The 18,483-nt window shown below is 40.6% G+C and overlaps 2 pseudogenes; one reads left to right on the top strand and one right to left on the bottom strand.

Moving 5' to 3' along the window:
- Positions 1-3,169: 3,169 nt before the first annotated feature.
- Positions 3,170-5,843, bottom strand: LOC129481653 (retinoic acid receptor responder protein 2-like; annotated as a pseudogene).
- A 1,349-nt stretch (positions 5,844-7,192) lies between these two features.
- Positions 7,193-12,736, top strand: LOC129481652 (angiogenic factor with G patch and FHA domains 1-like; annotated as a pseudogene).
- The last annotated feature ends 5,747 nt before the right edge of the window (positions 12,737-18,483 follow it).

The raw sequence follows: 18,483 nt of genomic DNA on the forward strand, positions 1-18,483 counted from the left end.
TGATCTCGTGATCTGCCTGCCTGGGCCTCCCAAAGTACTGGGATTACAGGCGTGAGCAACCACTCCCAGCATAAGTTTTTAGCTTCTCATATAATTGTCCTAAAAAAAAACCCTAAGAGTTTTGCTTAAGTTTCTTTCTATCATGTGTTATAAAAATTGACAGGGAAGTGGCCAAAACAGATTAAAATTACACAAGCTCTAAGAGTCAAGTCTTTGTTGGGCAGGCTTAGGAAAGACAGAACTGGAAATACTCCATCAGCATGGACATCGGAAACATGGGGTCCACTTTCTGTTCCAGCCCTGCCCAGATCCACCCTCTTCTAAGTCCTCATTCAGGTCTGGCCTCACCCTAGAATCTTCTCTCACAGAACTGATTCAAGGAGGTCAGAGATTCAGATGGGGGCTTCTGCTGCCTCCTGAGCTGGTGCCCACAATTTACTAAAATAGAAAGGCAGATAAATGGAAGCAAATCATTGCATATTTTGGGGCCATAATTTCTTTTTCATTGAAGCCAGTGCTTCTAGAGACATCTTACCTAGCAACTTCTTTTCCATTCCTGCAAATCCAGTGGCTGCTCCACAAGGCACAAGAAAGTAAATATAAATATAAAACATCTCTCTGAACAGTTCACCCTTTTTTCTCTATCCCTCGCATCTGTCAATATAGCTTTTATTCTGTACATTTTATTTTTCAGATAAATATTTTTTTAAATGGAAGAAAAAATAGAAATGCTGGGCCCTTCATTTAAATCCTGAAAATTACAGAAAACTTAGCACCCAACTGCCAGGGTTCTATGAGGATTAACTCACATCATGTAATGTTTCCTGAACAGTGCTCTGTAACAGACTTCTGAACACAGAGTATGTGCTCAGTAAACATTGTATTAACTCATGTGTACATGTTTTCCAAATGCAGACTTACTCAAACATTGATGCCTTCTCTAGGCTTTCTAAACTGCAAAGAGCCAGCAGAAAATGACATGTTTGAAAATGGTGATTGGTGGTTTCCACTTTGGGCCAAAAGTATTCGTGTTGTGTAAGAGGGTAAGAGTGTTGGGTGTCATGAGCTCTGTGCTGTGTCTACTTTCCCTAGCTGAGTGCTACTATATCGGATGTAGTAGAAGAAACATCAGCATTAAGAGGAGACTTTTTAAAGAAGCTAATTCATGGACCCCTTCCAAACCTGCAGAATCACATCTGTAAGAGAGAGTCTGGAATCTGAATAATTCATAGGCATATTGAAACTTGAGATGCAAACGAGTGCAGTGGATCATGCCTGTAATCCCAACAATTTGGGATGCCAAAGTGGGCAGACCACCTGAGGCCAGGAGTTTAAGATCAGCCTGGGCAACATGGACACACCACGTCTCTACTAAAACATAAAAAATTAGCCACGTGTGGTGGCTGGTGCCTGTAATCCTAACTACTCGGGGGGCTGATATTGGAGAATCACTTGAACCTGGGAAGTGGAAGTTGCAGTGAGCCAAGATGGCGCCACTGCACTCCTGCCTGGACAATGAGTGAAAACTCTGTCCAAAGAAAAGGAAGACAGAAAGGAAGAAAGATGAAAGAAAGAAAGAAAAAGAAAGAAAGAAAGAAAGAAAGAAAGAAAGAAAGAAAGAAAGGAAGAGAAAGAAAGAAAGACTTGAGAGGCAATGATTAACTAAGTGACTCTCGGCCCATGCTTCCAGCCATAATCACATGGCCAGCTTAAAGAAATACCATCGCCTGTGCCCTCCACAGAGACTCTGTCTATTGGTCTTGGAGGGAGCATCTATATGGTTGTAATTAAAAAGTCAAATTGTCCCTCTTTGATGATTACATAATAATCATATATACAAAAAATCTAAAGACCACCAAAAAAACTCTTAGATTTGATAAATTTAATAACGTTTCAGAATGCAAAAATCAACATACAGAAATTAGTAGCATTTTTATACAATAATGATAATCAAGCTGGCAACTGAATTAAAAAGTCACTTCCTTTTACAATAGCTACAAAAAGGTAAAATACTTAGAAATACAATTTGTCAAAGAGATGAAATATCCCTACAAGGAAAACTAAAAAACACTGATGAAAGAAATTGTACATGATGCAAATGAGAAAAACATCCCGTGCTCATGGATTGGAAGAATTATGATCATTAAAATGACTCTACTGCCCAAAGCAATCTACATATTAAATGCAAATCCTACCAAAATGCCAATGTCATTTCTTATAAAATAGAAAAAAAAATTCTAAAATTCACATGGAACCACAAAAAGAGACTGAATAGCCAAAGCAAATCTAAGCAAAGAGAATAAAGCTGGATATATTACATTATCTGACTTAAAATTATACTAGAAGGCTTTAGTAACCAAAACAGCATGGTACTGATATAAATTGACACATAGATCAATGGTACAGAATAGAGAACCTAGAAATAAAGCCACATACCTACAAACAACTGATCTTTTACAAAGTCAACAAAAACATACACTGGAGAAATGACATCCTAGCCAACAAATTGTGCTGGAAAAATTATATTGCCATATGCAGAAGTATGGAATGGGACCCCTATGTCCCACCATATACAATAATCAACTCAATATGGATTAAAAGACTAAAATGTAAGACCTGAAACTATAAAAATGCTAGAAGAAATTCTAGGATAAACTCTTCTAGAGATTGACTTGGACAAAGAATTTATGACTAAGATCTGAAAAGCAGATGTAACAATAACAAAAATAGACAAAGCGAACTCAATTAAATTAAAAAGCTCCTGAAAATGCTTCTTAATTAACACAGTGAACAGAAAACCTATGGAATGAGATAAATATTTACGAGTTTTGCATGTGACAAAGATCTAACGTCCAGAATATACAAGGAACTCAAACAGCTCAACAAAAATAAAACAAGCAACCTCATTAAAAAGCAAGCAGGCTGGGCACGGTGGCTTACGCTTGTAATCCCAGCACTTTGGGAGGCCGAGGTGGGCGGATCACGAGGTCAGGAGATTGAGACCACGGTGAAACTCCGTCTCTACTAAAAAAGCACAAAAAATTAGCCAGGCGTGGTGGCAGGAGCCTGTAGTCCCAGCCACTCAGAGAGGCTGAGGCAGGAGAATGGCGTGAACCTGGGAAGCAGAGCTTGCAGTGAGCGGAGATTGTGCCACTGCACTCCAGCCTGGGCGACAGGCGAGACTCCGTCTCAAAAAAAAAAAAAAAAGCAAGCAAAGAACATGAACATTTAAAACAAAGACAATGAGCAAGCAAAAAACATGAATATTTAAATAAAAAAAGACAATGAAGGTCAATAAGCACGTAAAAGATGCTCAACATTGTCAATGGTCAGAGAAATGCCAATTAAAAACCACAATGAGGTACCAACTTAGACCATGCAGAATGGCTATTACTAAAAAGCAGAAAAATGAGCTATCGGCAAGGATACAGAGAAAAGAGAACACTTATACATTGTTTGTGGGAATGTAACTTTCTACAACCTCTATGGAAAACTGTATGGAGATTTCAAAAAAGTCTAAAAATAGAACTTCCATTTGATTCAGCAGTCCCACTACTTTGTATCTACCCAAAGAAAATAATTTATTACATAAAGGAAATACCCACACTCTTATGTTTATTGCAGCACTATTCACAATAACCAATATATGAAGTCAATTTAAATTTATCAATCAATAATCAAATAAAGAAAATGTGCTATACGTTTATACCATGGAATGCTATTCAGCCATGAAGAAGAATAAAATCACGTCTTTTGCAACAGCATGAATAAAACCAGAGGCCATTACGGTAAGTGAAAAACTTCAGAAACAGAAAACCAAATTCTGCATTTTCTCACTTGTAACTGTGAACTCAATTATGCATACACTTGGATATAGAGACTGGAAAAACAGACATTGGAGACTCAGAAAGATGGGAGGTTGGAGAGGGTTTAGGAATGAGAAAATAACTAATTGGGACAATAAGCAGCATTCAGATGATGTTGTCACACCAAAAGCCCATACTTCATCATTATGCAACGTGCTTCTGTGAGGGAGCTGCATTCTTACTCTCTAATGTATTAATAAACAGAAAAAAGTCCTCACGCAGCGGCTCAAGCCTATAATCCCAGCGCTTTGGGAGGCTGAGGCAGGCGGTTCCCGTGGTCAGGAGTTCAAGACCAGCCTGGTCAATATAGTGAAACCCGTCTCTACTAAAAATACAAAAATTAGCCTGGCATGGTGGAGCATAGTAGTCCCAGCTACTCGGGAGGCTGAGGCAGGAAAATCACTTGAACTCGGGAAGTGGAGGTTGTGGTGAGCCGAGATTGTGTCACTGCACTCCAGCCTGGGGAACAGAGGGAGACTCCATCTCAAAAAAACAAAAAGAGAGAAAAAAAAACTTTGTTTTTTATCAAGAGGACAAACTGAATAGACCTCATAATTTTCATAAATAATTAGATTAGGCAAAAAAATTTTTAATAAAAATAAATATTGTATTTTAAGAATGGTATAGAAAGACAATTTGACCCATTAGAGTAGTTGGTACTTAGCATATACACTATGATAGGCAAGATTCTAAGCCCCTTAGACATTTATGGACAGAATATGTAACAGTAAAATAAATAACACAAAGATTCATTGGCAGTGACAAATTGACATATTTTCAATCATATTAGATGATATTAAAACCATTAACAAATTTACTGTTTTGTTTCATAATAAAAAACAAGGTTAAAAAGTTTGGCTAATTAGTCATATGGATAAATGGGCAGCATTTTGACCAGTAGACAGAGGATACACATTTTCAAAGACCAGACAAAATTATTTATTTATTTTTGGGGGGAGAGAACAGTTTTATTAACTGGGGATACAGTGGGGTCTTCTCCCTGGGAAGTGGGGTCTTCCACTGGTTACCCCGCCAGGGCTCCAGGGGGCGCCCTGCGATTCAGTGCTGGACTCCGCTGGGGGCCGGGCCTTGGAGAAGGTGAACTGTGCAGGGGAGCAGCAGCTGTGGGGTCCTCACTGCCCGCTCCGCCCAGCTGCAGCGGGTCTCCTGGTGCTCCTCAGGCTCCCGCAGAGACTGCGTCTCTGGAGGGCGGCGAACCATCCTGCCCAGAACCTTATCCTCACAACCCAGTTTGACGCAGGTCGGCCATTTCTGCTTCCTCCCCTCGGGCTGGACTTTGCACTTGGGTTTCTTCCAGTCCTTCCTCCGGCCGCTTCTCTGTCTCCCGGAGCTTAAATTCCAGCCTCACAAATGTTCCAGCTGGGAAGGGCGTGTCCAGGGCGCTGTCCACACTGGTCTTCTGGAAATCCCGCTGCACTGGCTGGTGCTTGTAGATTCCTCCAGGGCCACCTGAAGGCCCAGGCGCTGGGCCCCTGAGATCGGCCCCGCCGGCGCCCCCCCGCGCCCACCCACGGGGCCAGCAAGATCCGCAGCCCTCTCAGGCTTCCCCTTTCACTCCCACCCTGCGAAGCGGGTGTGTGCCCCTTAGTTCTCCGAGCCCGCCAGGAGCCACCTCCTCCCCTGCCCCTGGTGGGGGGGGGGCCTGCCTGCAGAACGCTGGGCATAGGCGAATGAACCAGAAAATGTCCCTTCCTCCACACTGACCTTGGGGTCTGCTGGGTCCTCTCAACTCCCTCCCACCCTGCCCGCGCTGTTCCCTGGGGCCCGCAGTTTCAGCAAAGTTCCCTGCCGCGCCGGGAAGCTGTCCTGTTGCCCACTCTCACCCTTTCTCCTTTTCTGGCCCATTCTCTCTCCCCACTGGGTCTCCGACAGGACCCTCTCTCCTCTCGGCTGTCCTGGAGCCCCTCTTTGCTTCCCCAGCTCAGTCCCCTCTCTGACCGCTTCTCCCTCCCACATCCGACCGAATCTCCTGGCTACCACGGGGGGACACAAATTCCCAGGACCCAGGTCAACCACACAAAATTATTTTAAATGGGAAGACTTGAATTCCATTGAATTCATGAAAGCAGGAATCCATCTGGTCATTCTTTAAATAATTTTGAAATGATAATAGCAACTATCAATTTAACGTTTAACCAGAGTTCAGAATACCCACCATTTTACCACAAAGAATAAAAAAACCTGTTATAACTAACCAATTCAGTAAATTTTCAAGATACAATATTAACATATGAACATCAGGTGCATTTTTTTACAGTAACAACAAAATATCTGAAAAAGGAATAAAGATAATGCCATTTACGATATTATCAAATAGAATGGAATACTTAGGAATGAGTTTAACAAAGAATATGATAGACCTGCATACTGAAAACTATAAAATGTTGAGGAAAGAAAATGAAGAATACAAAATGGGAAATATATCCTGTATTCACTGATTCTAAAAATATTGTTAAAATATCCATACTACACAAAGTGATCTACAGGGTTAAATAAATTTCTATCAAAATTTTAATGCCATTTTATTAAAAGTGCAGAACAACAATTTTAAAATTAGTATGGAACCACAAAAGACCTCAAATAGCCAAATACTGAGAAGAACAAAAGGCTGGAAGCCTCCCACTTCCTGATTTCAAACTGTGTTACTAAACTATAGCCATCAAAATAGTATAGTACCTTCATAAAAACCAATATAACAGAATAGAGGACCCAGAAATAAACTCACAAATACACAGTCAACCAATCCCACAGAACGGAGAAAGGATAAACACATCAAGGAGTGGTGTAGGAAAAACTAGATATGCACAGAGAAAAAGTACACCTTTCTCTGATACCATCACAAAACGAATTTGAAATGAAATAAAGACTTAAACATAAGAACTGAAATAATGAATCCTCTAAAAAAAAACATGGGGAAAACCTCCTTGACAGTGGTCATGGCAATGATATTTTGGATTTAACACCAAGAACATAGTCAACAGATGCAAAAATGAACAAGTGGAACTATGTCAAAGAAAAAAGTTTCTGCACAATAAAGGAAACAATCAACAAAATATAAAGGCATTATATGGAATGGGAGAAAATATTTGTAAACCATATGTAGGATAATGTGTTACTATCCAAAACATATATCATACTAATCAATACAAAAGAGGAACCCACAGCAGAATTAAAAGCAATTTCCTGATTAATAATTGGACAAATTACATAAATAGCAATTTTTCCAAAGATATACAAATGGCCAATAGGTATATAAAAAATGCTCAACATCACTAATTACCAGAGTAATTAAAATCAAAATCACAATGAGGTATCACCTTATCGTGGTGTTTGGATACCTATTATCAAAAAGTCAAAAGATAAAAAGCGTTAGGGTGCAGAGAAAAGAGAACACTTACACTGTTGCTGAGGATGTCAAATGGTGCAGCTATTATGAAAAACAGTATGAAGCTTCCTTATAATTTTTAAACTAGAACTACCATGAATCCCAATTGGGAGTATATAGCCAAAGGACATAAAATCAGTATCGTCAAGGGTATCTGCACTCCTCTGATATAGATAAATAAACTGAGAGATATATAATTTCAGCTTTAATAAAAAATGAAATTCTTTCATTTACAAAAATACTGATAAACCTTGAAGACATTATGCTAAGTGAAATAAGCCAAATACAGAAGGACAATTACTGCATGGTCTTGTTTGTATGTAAAATCTAAAAAAGTAAATAAAAATAAAAAAGTCATGGAAACAGAGTAGAACGATTGTTCCCATGGGCTAGAGAGTGAGGAAAGTGGGGAGATTTCCATGGAAGGGGCGCACCTTCAATTACAAGGTGAGTAACTGCTGGGACCTAATGTACAGAATGGTGACTATAGTTAACAATACCGTGTACTTGAAATTTGTTGCAAAAGTAGATCTCAGGTGCTCTCAACACACACACAGAAATGTATTAACTATGTGAGAGGATGGATATGCTAACTAGCTTAACTGAGATAATTTAAAGGCGTATACACATCTGAAAACACTCTTTTACACCCTAAAAATACACAGTTTTCAATTTGTCAATCATAGCTCAACGAATGGAGAAAAAAATAAGAGTAACCAGCAGGTCATGTCTAGCCACATGGAAACTGGAAACTCGATTTAAAACACTCTTGGCCACTGTTTCCAGCTCAACTCGAGAATGGCCGGAGCACTTCTGGCTCCTGGACTTTATCGCTCCTCCCGCGGCCTCCGTCGCTGGAGAAGGTACAATCGTTCCCAGGATTCCAGGCTGCGCAGATCAGGCAGGGCGATCGCCGTCCCCTTGCTCGTTGCCGCTGCCCCGTTAGGCTCACGGCCTCGGGCCCGTCCCCGCCGCCAGCGCCTTCGCTTTGGCCGCCTCTCCTCCTCCCCGAGCCCCAGCGGGCCTCAGGGAGAAGGAGGGCGGAGAAGCTGGAACGCGACCGCGGAGCTGCCGGCGGCAGGTGCGGGAATGGGAGAAGCTGGCCTAGCACAGGAAGGCTTCTCAGAGCGACACGGGTAACGGCCAGGAGCTCCGCAGGCAGCTGGAAGAACTCAGTAACGTACTCCGCTGTGGCAGAAATGGAGATAATAAAAGTCTGATGTAGAAATACTCACAGAGAACCATGCTCCTTGGTCAATCTCAGATTATTATTATCAGACCTACTCTAATGATGTTAGTCTTCCAAATAAAGTGAGTGACTGAACTGTCAGATCAGCAAGATTAGGATATTGAAACCCCTGCTTTGAATTCTAAAGACCAGTTACGAATAGAAAATGATGCTCACCCTGGTACTGATAAAACAGCAAACGTTGAATGTAGACAAGAGGGTCATTTGCCTCAAATTCACAGGAGCCAGCATGCATTAGCAGCACAAGATACATCCTTAAAAAGTTCGTCATTAGCTGGAAGTTTGAGAGCTGCAGCAGAACCGGCTTGATCACAGACTGGATTTAGTTATGACGAAAATGCTGGACTGTATTTTGACCACAGCACTGGTTTCTATTAAGATTCTGAGAATCAAATTTGTTATGATCCAATTTATTACTACTGTGATGTGGAAAGTGGTCGCTATCGGTTTCATTTTCGAGTAGATTCGCAACCTTATCAGACTTATAACACAAAACAAAAATAAAAAATTAGGAAAGGATCCAGACTCTTCTACAGAAAAAAAAAAATGAGGAAAAGGATTTGAATTCAGAGGATCAAGAAGCCTTGAGTGTTGAACATACAAGCTGCAATAGGAAAGACAATTTTACAAGTGTGAAGAAAAGGCCAAAATAGGCATTCATCTCAGAAATAATCCCCCAAAATTCACTGTTCCAGTTAGTGGAAATACCATGGAATCTCCTCTTAATGAAAACATCTCAATTCAACTTTTTTTAAAGATGAGAAAGTGAGAGACACTGATAGGGAACCAGCAGAAGGTGAAATTACAGACTCTCCAACCGAGGGTAGTTATGATGAAGGCATTACAGTGAAGGCAATGTAACTGCAAAAGATACTGAGGAGGAAGATGAGGAAAAAGTGTGGCCCTCATATATGAGAGTAACTGTCATTAGATCACCCGTGTTACAGACAGGATCACTCTTCATCATTATTGCTGTAAAACCTGCTACAAATGGAAGGGAAAATGATATGGAGCATACTCTTTGAATCTCTGATGTTGGTGTAAGTTTCATGCAGAAATTTATTTTGACCATGACTTACAAAGTTATGTCCTTTTGCATTAGGCCGTCAAAATGGAACAATTGTTAATGAAAAACGGATTGTTCAGCTGAAAACTAAATGTGACCCTTATTAACTTGAGTATGGAGATAAAGTGAAACTTGGAGAGATTGGAGAGACACGAACAATCGCCAGGAGCTCTGCACGCAGCTGGAAGAACTCAGTAACGTACTCAGCTGCGGGAGAAGTGGAGATAATAAACGTTTGATGTAGAAGTACTCACAGAGAACCATGCTCCTTAGTCAATCTCAGATTATTGTCAGACCTACTCTAATGATGTTAGTCTTCCAAATAAGGTGAGTGCCTCAACTGTCAGATCAGCAAGATCATGATATTGAAACTCCTTATCTTCTCACATTCACCCTGGCAGTGATAGCTATGTTGGATGTGAACCATGGTAGGTTAGAGCTCACCTTTTCCTTGAAAAGAAAGATGAATCATTTGTTCGTCCAACATTAACTAAGAAGGAAAAGAGTTGGATAGGAGAAAATGATTTTTAAAATATATGAGTAAAATATGGTTTACAGAATACAGACTATGAAGATGATAAGATACTAGACAACTTAAAATATAAAGATAGAGCTGGAAAACATAGGGAGCAGATTGTAAGTGAAGGGAATTTCCAAAGAGATGATGCTCCTGCATCTGTTCATTCTGAAATTACTGATAGTGACAAAGGTCAGAAGATGTTGAAAAAGATGTGTTGAAAACAGGAGAATGCCTGGGGAACGATGGTGGGAGAATAAAAACTCTGATACAGCTTCAGCTTTGGCAAACACATGCAGGATTGGATACAGACAAACCATCCTCGATTAAAGAGACTCACCTTCTCCAAAACTAGAACAACAACAGCAACAACACAAACTAGGACAAAGCACAGGAGAGGTTTGCTGAAAACTTTCCAGAAACTAAACTTCCAAAAATGACCTAAGAACCATTCCTTGGGTAAAAAAGACTGAGGAGTGAAGGTTAATCACAGAAGAATCCTCAAGCTTTTTTAAAAATAGAGTTTGGAAACCCTTATTTTATTGCAGAACGTTTCTCCCCAAAAAAGTCAATGGCACAAGAAAACTGTGTCACAGTTTACCCCTTCCTGATTCAGAAATGTGTAATAAAGTGTGGCTTGCAGCTTTTAAAAAACACTTTTTAAACCAATTAGTGACTGAGTTAAGTTATACAGTAAGTGAACTAAAGTTTACAGGGCACAGATAAGTTTATCAAACTTTACTATTTTATCTTGTCATTTAGAACATCCATATAAGCAATTAGCCATATAAGCAAAATTCATATAACCACTTAAAAGTACATTTGTCGTTGTCTCCATATATTCATACTAAGATGCACAGAAAATACATCAAAAGAAACATTGAAAGTATATAAAAATAAATCTGACAATATAATTATGCCCTTCAGGACCTAGATAAAAAGTGTTGAGAAAACATGGATAGTGATGCATACATTTTCTTATATTTGGAATAGCCTAAATCATATTAAAGAACTAATGAACAGGTGACATGTCATAGAAAATTTGTCTTTTATTGTTTTCTTCGGTGAAGAATCTGAATTTGATGATATCTACCATACATTCAGCATTTGTATTTGGTTTGTTTTATAGCTAATGAAATGTTTATACTTGAGGAAATGAGTAAAATGTTGAAATAGTCCATGTGCTGGCATTCATACTTTTTGTAAATACCATTGCAGGCAATGAAGTTGTGCCAGAAAAATCTGATTTCTAGTACAAAAGGAATACTTAGCCAGGGCGTCAAGCTCAATATATTTATTGAAAATGTCTTAAATTGCCGTAAAAATTTTATAATGTTAAATAACTCATTTCAATAAATTATGAATTAAAAAATACAAATGATATCTTTTATGGATTAGGGAAGTGCTGATTAGACAGAATGGCAATTGAAGCCAAAAGTTCCAAATTCATGTAAATAATTTTATTCATATTAGTTTTATGTTAGAGAAAACAGGACTTTTGACCATACACTATTTATTGCAATGGAGTATTTTAAAAAGATGTACATAATATATAATTAAGTTTCTAATGGTATAAAAGTAATCACATTCTACAAATTATTACAGTATGGTCTATTCATGGGAGGGGTGTTGCAAATGAAAAAACTTGGAATTTCTCATGAGGTAGTGATAGATGCCGTAGAAAATCTATGTAAAATATTTCACACATATATGTAACTATGGATATTTCTGGTTTTCAGAAAAATAATTTACTTTAAACACTTAATGTAGACAACTAAAATCACCAAGAAGTTACAAGAATTCACAGAATGCCTAATATAGTTCAAAGGAAATTAAGAAAACATCCCAGGACTGGAAGTAAATAAAGGTAATGATGTAGAGAAGTAATCGACCTAAGAGGCCAGGGCTCCACTAAGATGCATCTGATCACAAGAATGTCAGGTCCATGTGGGTTGTTCCCTTCTAACAAGGCAAATGGAATAAACAAAGAGAAACTGCCTGTAGGCATTTGAATGTGGTGTCTCCCATATGTGAGGATTAAATTGTAAATTATGTTGCACACAAGAGAGATGAGCTACTGGGGTGAAGCATCAGAAGAAATATGGCACATTAATCTCAGATATTCAATTTATATTTAAATGTTTAAGTCAATATAATGGAAAAATAAGAAATAAAAATATTCTAGAAAGAAACTATGGGCTTGTCAAGCTATCTTTGGAAAAGAGGCAAATGAAAAGTAAAGTATTGGAAGTGTTGTAAAACAATTTAATGTACAACATATAAATTACATATTAAAATAGGCTGACCCGAAAAGAGGACTAGTATAGTGAAATGCTGATCACAATTAATCTAGTCATATATGTTATAGAAGGTAAATTAATAGAAAATATAAATATATTTATATATGAAGGTTAGATTGAGAAGAAATAAAAAGCATTTAATTGTTTTACTAGACTCATTAAACAGGAAGGCAATAGTCAAAGAATCAGTGACTCATAAGTCTCAGAAATTGGAAACCAGACATGAATCCTTTAAAATTTTAGGGTGTAATATATGAAAAAAAGGTAAATTAAGAAATACTAAGAAGAAATAATGGTTTTTGTTATTGTGAATATTGCTTAATAAACATGAAAGTGCAGTTATCTTTTTGACGTGCTTATTTTGTTTCCTTTTCATATAAACCCAGTAATGAGATTGCTGGATATTATGGTAGTTTTATTTATAATTTATTGTAAAACCTCCATGCTGTTCTCCCTATAGAAATGGGAAATGATTGTAGTAATTTACATTCCTACCAACAGTGTATAAGTGCCCATCTACAGAATGAATAAAGAAAATATTATACACACACACAGGAATAATGTTCAGTCATAAAACAGAATGAAGTTCCTCATTTGTGTCAACATGGATGAGCCTAGAGGACATTATGTTAAGTGGAATAAGCCAGGCACAGAAGGAAAAAGACCACGTGCTCTCACTCATGTGACATCTGAAGAAGTCCATCTCATAGAAGGAGAGAGTAGGATGGTGGTTACCAGAGGTTAACGATGGCAGAAGGACAAGGGAGTGGGGAGAGCTTTGTCACTGGGTACAAAGTTACAGTTAGGAAGAATAAATCCTGGTGTTCTATTACACAGTATGATGACTATAGCTAATAATAATGTACCGTTTATTCTATAATAGCTTGAAAGGAGGATTCAAACAAGGAAATAAATATTTACTCTGGTTGGATCACTGTACAGTGTATATGGTACAATGTGATGCAGTGAAACATCATATAATTAACACATGATAATTATACATGTTTACAGAGGATAGTGTGATGTTTCACTGCATCACACTGTACCATGTAGTGTGATGCAGTGAAACATCACACTGTAGCCCATAAATATTACTGGTTCAGCAAGGAACTGTGGGACACAGAGCAGCTCTGGGTTAGCCATGACCAGCAGCTTCACTTGTGTGGGGTAGCGAGAGGAGAAGTGCCCTGTGCTCGGCTGAGAGTTGACCCGTGACCCCATCCACCTTGACTGCTAGGTGCCAACAGAGGACAGGGACCCCTAACTTCAGGCAGAGGCAGGAAGAAGTCATTGCCTCTTTTTTTTTCTTTTGAGAGTGTCTCACTCTATTGCCCAGGCTGGAATGAAGTGGCGCGGTCTCGTCTCACTGCAACGTACATAGAGGTGTACGTCAGAATCACACCTGCAGGAAGTTCCCTGGGTGAGATTAACAATCCCACATAAGTGCCGGTTCTGGGTATGAGAGTCAAGGCCTCCTGTATGTTGCGTCTATGTACATAAGTCACAGTCTCAATGGTGGAATGGATTTTTCCATGATAGCCTTAATGCCTTTTGAAAACTGAGTTATCTCAGTGGAGTCACAGCCTCACAAGTGTTTGGGATCTTGACCAGGGAGTCACAAACCCACCTGTGGACAACATCCACTTATGAGAGCCAATTTTCCAACTTTTGACTGCCTCTGGGTGTGAGATTCGGAACCTCAATTATGGGCTGTGTTCGTGTGGGAGAATGACAATTTTGACTGATGGCTGGGCTCAGGCAGGGGCCTTTCATCCTGCAGGTGTTGAGATAAATGATATGTCACAATTCCCAAAATATGCTGGGTGCAGGCAAAAGAGGAGAGTCCTATTAGCCGGTTGCTAGGTCCAGTTATATGTCACCACCTCCGTTTTTGTCAGGGCTAAGGCAGAAGAGGAGAGTCAGAGCTAAAGAAATGTCACAATGTCCCTGTGGGTAGGGTCTACGCATAAGAATTGCATCACCTAGTCATTGAACCCAGCCATATATTACAATACACAATGTATGCAGGACCAAGGCAAGAAAGGAGAGTATATCACATAGATACTGGGTCAAGCAATATGTCACAATACTCTTTGAAGGGAGGCTCCAGGCAACAGGGTAACATTACCTAAGTGAAGGGCCCAGAGAGATGTTTCAATGCCCCTGGTGGGTAGGATTTTGAAAAAGGAGAAGTTACAGAACCTAGGGGCCAGGCCTAGCTATGTGTCACATTCATCTCCAAGACAAAGCCCAGACACGAGAAATGTCACACCATGTAAGTACTGGGCAAAGTAATATGTCACAACCCTTATGTGAACAGGCCCTAGGAAGAAGTAGAGAGTCACATAGTCTAGATGATGAGCCCAGAGGTATTTGACAATGACTCCTGTAGGTAGGGACCAGGCAAAAGAATCACTTCACCTGTGTGCTTTGCCCAGTTATAAGTCACACTTCCCTCTGTGGGCATGACCCAGGCAGGGAGAATTCACATCATCCCGGTGCTAGGCTGAGAGATATGTCACAATATCTCCTATGGGCAATGATCAGGTAAGAGAGGAGAGTCGCATCAAATAGGTGATGGACCCAGAAGTATGTCACAAGACCTGTGAACTTGATCCAGGCAGAAGATTCTACATCAACTTGGTGCTAAGCCCAGCAACATGTCATAATCCCTTCTGTGTAAACGGACCAGGCAGGAGAATAGAATCACATCACCTGGCTGATGAGTGCAGAGATCTGTCACAATGCCCCTTGTAGGCAGGGCCCAGGCAGAGAATTTACAACGCCTGGGTAGTGGACCCAGCAATATACCACAGTGTCCCATATGAGCAGTGCACAAGCAGGAGAGTCACAAAACCTGTGTGTGAGGCCAAGCTATATATAACAACGCTTCCTGTGGGCAGCGCCAAGGCAGAAGAGGAGACTCACATCACCTGGGTGCAAGGTCCAGCGACATGTCAAAATGCTCACTGTGGTCAGTGCCAACGAAGGAGAATAGAGTTACACCCTCAAGGTGCGGGATCCAGCATTATGTTGATATCCCCATCTGTGGGCTGAGTCCACGCAAGAGCGTCAAGTCACGCAGGTGCTAGGTACTGGGAGATTTCACCATGAAACCTGCAGAATGTTCCAGGAATGAGATTAACAATCCCACAACTGTCTTAGTTGTAGGCATGGCATTCAACACCCATGGTATTTTGGGTCTAAGCCCACGAGTAACCATCTCAACACCAGACTGGATTTGTGCATAAGAGCCTCAATTCCTCTGCAGATTGTGTCACCTTAGTGAAGTCACAGCCTCACAGTTGTGCTGAATCTTGGTCTGAGAGTCACCAACCCATGAATATCCATATATAAGTCAATTTTTCCCACCTTTGACTGACTACGGATGTGAGATTCAGAACCTCAAGAGTGACCTGTGTTCATATGAGAGGATGACGATATTTACTGTTGGCTGGGTGTGCATATGAGTGCCACAATCTCACCTTTGTACTTGTCCCAGTTAGCACTCTCTGTGTACTACCCAATGGTGCTATACAGTATGAATGAGAGTTGCAATTAACTGTGAGACCTTCCTGCTGTTAGGGACCCATGATCGTACTTGGGGCATTAAGCCCGGGTATGAGACTCAACGTCATTACAATTAACTGTGTCAGGTTAGGAGAGTCCTCCCTTGCCTATAAGCTGGGTTTAGAAATGAGCCACCATTTCAACTCTGGTTGAATATTTATATGTGAACACGGGCCTAGCACCGAGGTGATGTGAGTCTTTGGCCTAGACACTTCAAGCAAGAGGCAATGTGGCATATCTCTGGGCCTATCAACTATTTGATGTGACCTGCTTTTTTACCTGAGTTTTTCCCATAAAAGAGATGTGACATATGTCTAGACCCAGCACCTAGGTGATGTGGCTCTCCTTTATTGACTGAGCCCTGTGTATTTTGGGTATTCTGACATATCCCTGGACCTAACATCTGGAAGATAAGAAGATCCAGTATGGGCCCTGCCTAAAAAGTTTCTTGGGACATATTTCTATGTTAATCACCATCGAGATGTGACTCTCCTCTCTTACCTGGGCTTTGCCCATAAGAGAGATTGTTGTGTAATTCTGCAGCAAGCACCTAAATGCAGTGACTCTTCTTTCCTGCCTGGGTCATGCCCACAGATGAAAGATTGGCTTATCGCTGTGTCCAGCACACCAGTTATGTGATTATTTTGCCAGATCTCTGCTTACAGGATCCATTGTGACATATCCCTGGGCCCAGAAACTATTTAATATGACTCTCCTCTATTACCTTAACTTTGTGCATAAGATAAATTGTGACGTGTCTCTGGGTCCAGCACCTAGGTGATGCAACTCTCCATTTCTGCATGGACTATGCCCCCAGGAAGGAGGCTGATTTATTGCTGTGTTGACAGCTGATGTAATACCTCCATTCTTGTCTTCTTAGTTTATAAGAATTTAAAAAAGAGATGCACAGAAAAGAAGTACAGCATAATTTATTGGAAGAGAAAAAAATTTAAAAGTTAAGTGCAGAATACATTACACGGATAGAGATACTCCAGGTCGGGCTGCTCATAAGAGTGAGACAGCTTGGATTGTCGCTGGAGAAACCCCCTTATGGGAGTTTTACATTCTTATTAATAAGGAGGGAGGAAGAGGAGCTGCTACTAAGCATGTTCTGAATGGTCTCTTGGGTGCACATGCGCAGTAGCTGTACACGCTTGTTCATATGCTGCGTGTCTTATTAGCATCTTAGACCTCTAGCCAGGAGTGTATTTTTGTTTGTTTGCTTGAGACAGAGTCTCTCTGTGTTGCCGAGGCTGGAGTGTGGTGGTGCAATCTCTGCTCACTGCAACCTCTGCCTCCCGAGTTCAAGCCATTCTTGTGCCTCCGTCCCCTGAGTAGTTGGGATTACAGGCATGCACCACCATACCAGGCTAATTTTTGTATTTTTCATCGAGACGGGGTTTCACTATGTTGGCCAATCTAGTCTTGAGCTTCTGGCATCAAGTGATCCATTCTCCTCAGCCTCCCAAAGTGCTGGGGGTACAGGTGTGAGCCAGCATGCCCAGCTGGGGTGGGGTATATTTTGTTATTAAAATAAGCAAAAGTTAAGTTTGAGGACAGGTAAAATCAAAATGCACATGCTCTCTAGAATAGAAAGTCCTTAATGAAGATAACTTTGCTTGAATGAGCCCAATTACAATGCGAATGTTAAGGCTTATTGTGTTGGCTGTACAGTTACCACAGTTTCAATGAAGGGGTGGCCTGTCCATCCACACTTGTGGGTGTTTCTCATTAGGTGGAACAGGAGACTGAGAAAAGAAAGAGAAACCGAGAAAAAGTATAGAGAAAGAGAAGTGGGCCCAGGGAACCGGCGCTCAGCATACCGAGGACCCGCGCCATCACTGGTCTCTGAGTTCCCTCAGTATTTATTGATCATTATCTCTACCATCTTGGAGAGGGGGATGTGGCAGGACAATAGGGTAATAGTGGTGGGAGGGTCAGCAGGAAAACACGTCAACAAATGTCTCTGTGTCATAAACAAGGTTAGAAAAGGTGCTGTGCCTTGATGGACACGTATACAAACATCTCGGTGTATTAAAGAGCAGTGTTGTGGCCAGTGTGTCTCAACTCCAGCCCTAAGGTTGTTTTCTCCTATCTCAGTAAATAGAACATACAATCTGGTTTTACACCAAGAAATTCCATTGCTCAAGGACGAGCAGGAGACAGATGGCTTCTCTTATCTCAACTGCAAAGAGGTCTTCTTCTTTTACTCATCCTCCTCAGCACAGACCCTTTACGGGTGTCGGGCTGGGGGATGGTCAGGTCTTTCCCTTCCCAGGAGGCCATATCTCAGACTACCACATGGGGAGAAACCCTGGACAATACCTGGTTTTCCTAGGCAGAGGTCCCTGTGGCCTTCTGCAGTGTATTGTTTCCCTGGGTACTTGAGATTAGAGAGTGGAGATGACTTTTAACAAGCATACTGCCTTCAAGCACTTTTTTAACAAAGCACATTCTGCATAGCCCTAAATCCATTAAAACTTGAGTCAACACAGCAGAAGTCTCTGTG

Source organism: Symphalangus syndactylus, chromosome 5, assembly GCF_028878055.3.
Source record: "Symphalangus syndactylus isolate Jambi chromosome 5, NHGRI_mSymSyn1-v2.1_pri, whole genome shotgun sequence".
Classification (NCBI taxonomy): Eukaryota; Metazoa; Chordata; class Mammalia; order Primates; family Hylobatidae; genus Symphalangus; species Symphalangus syndactylus.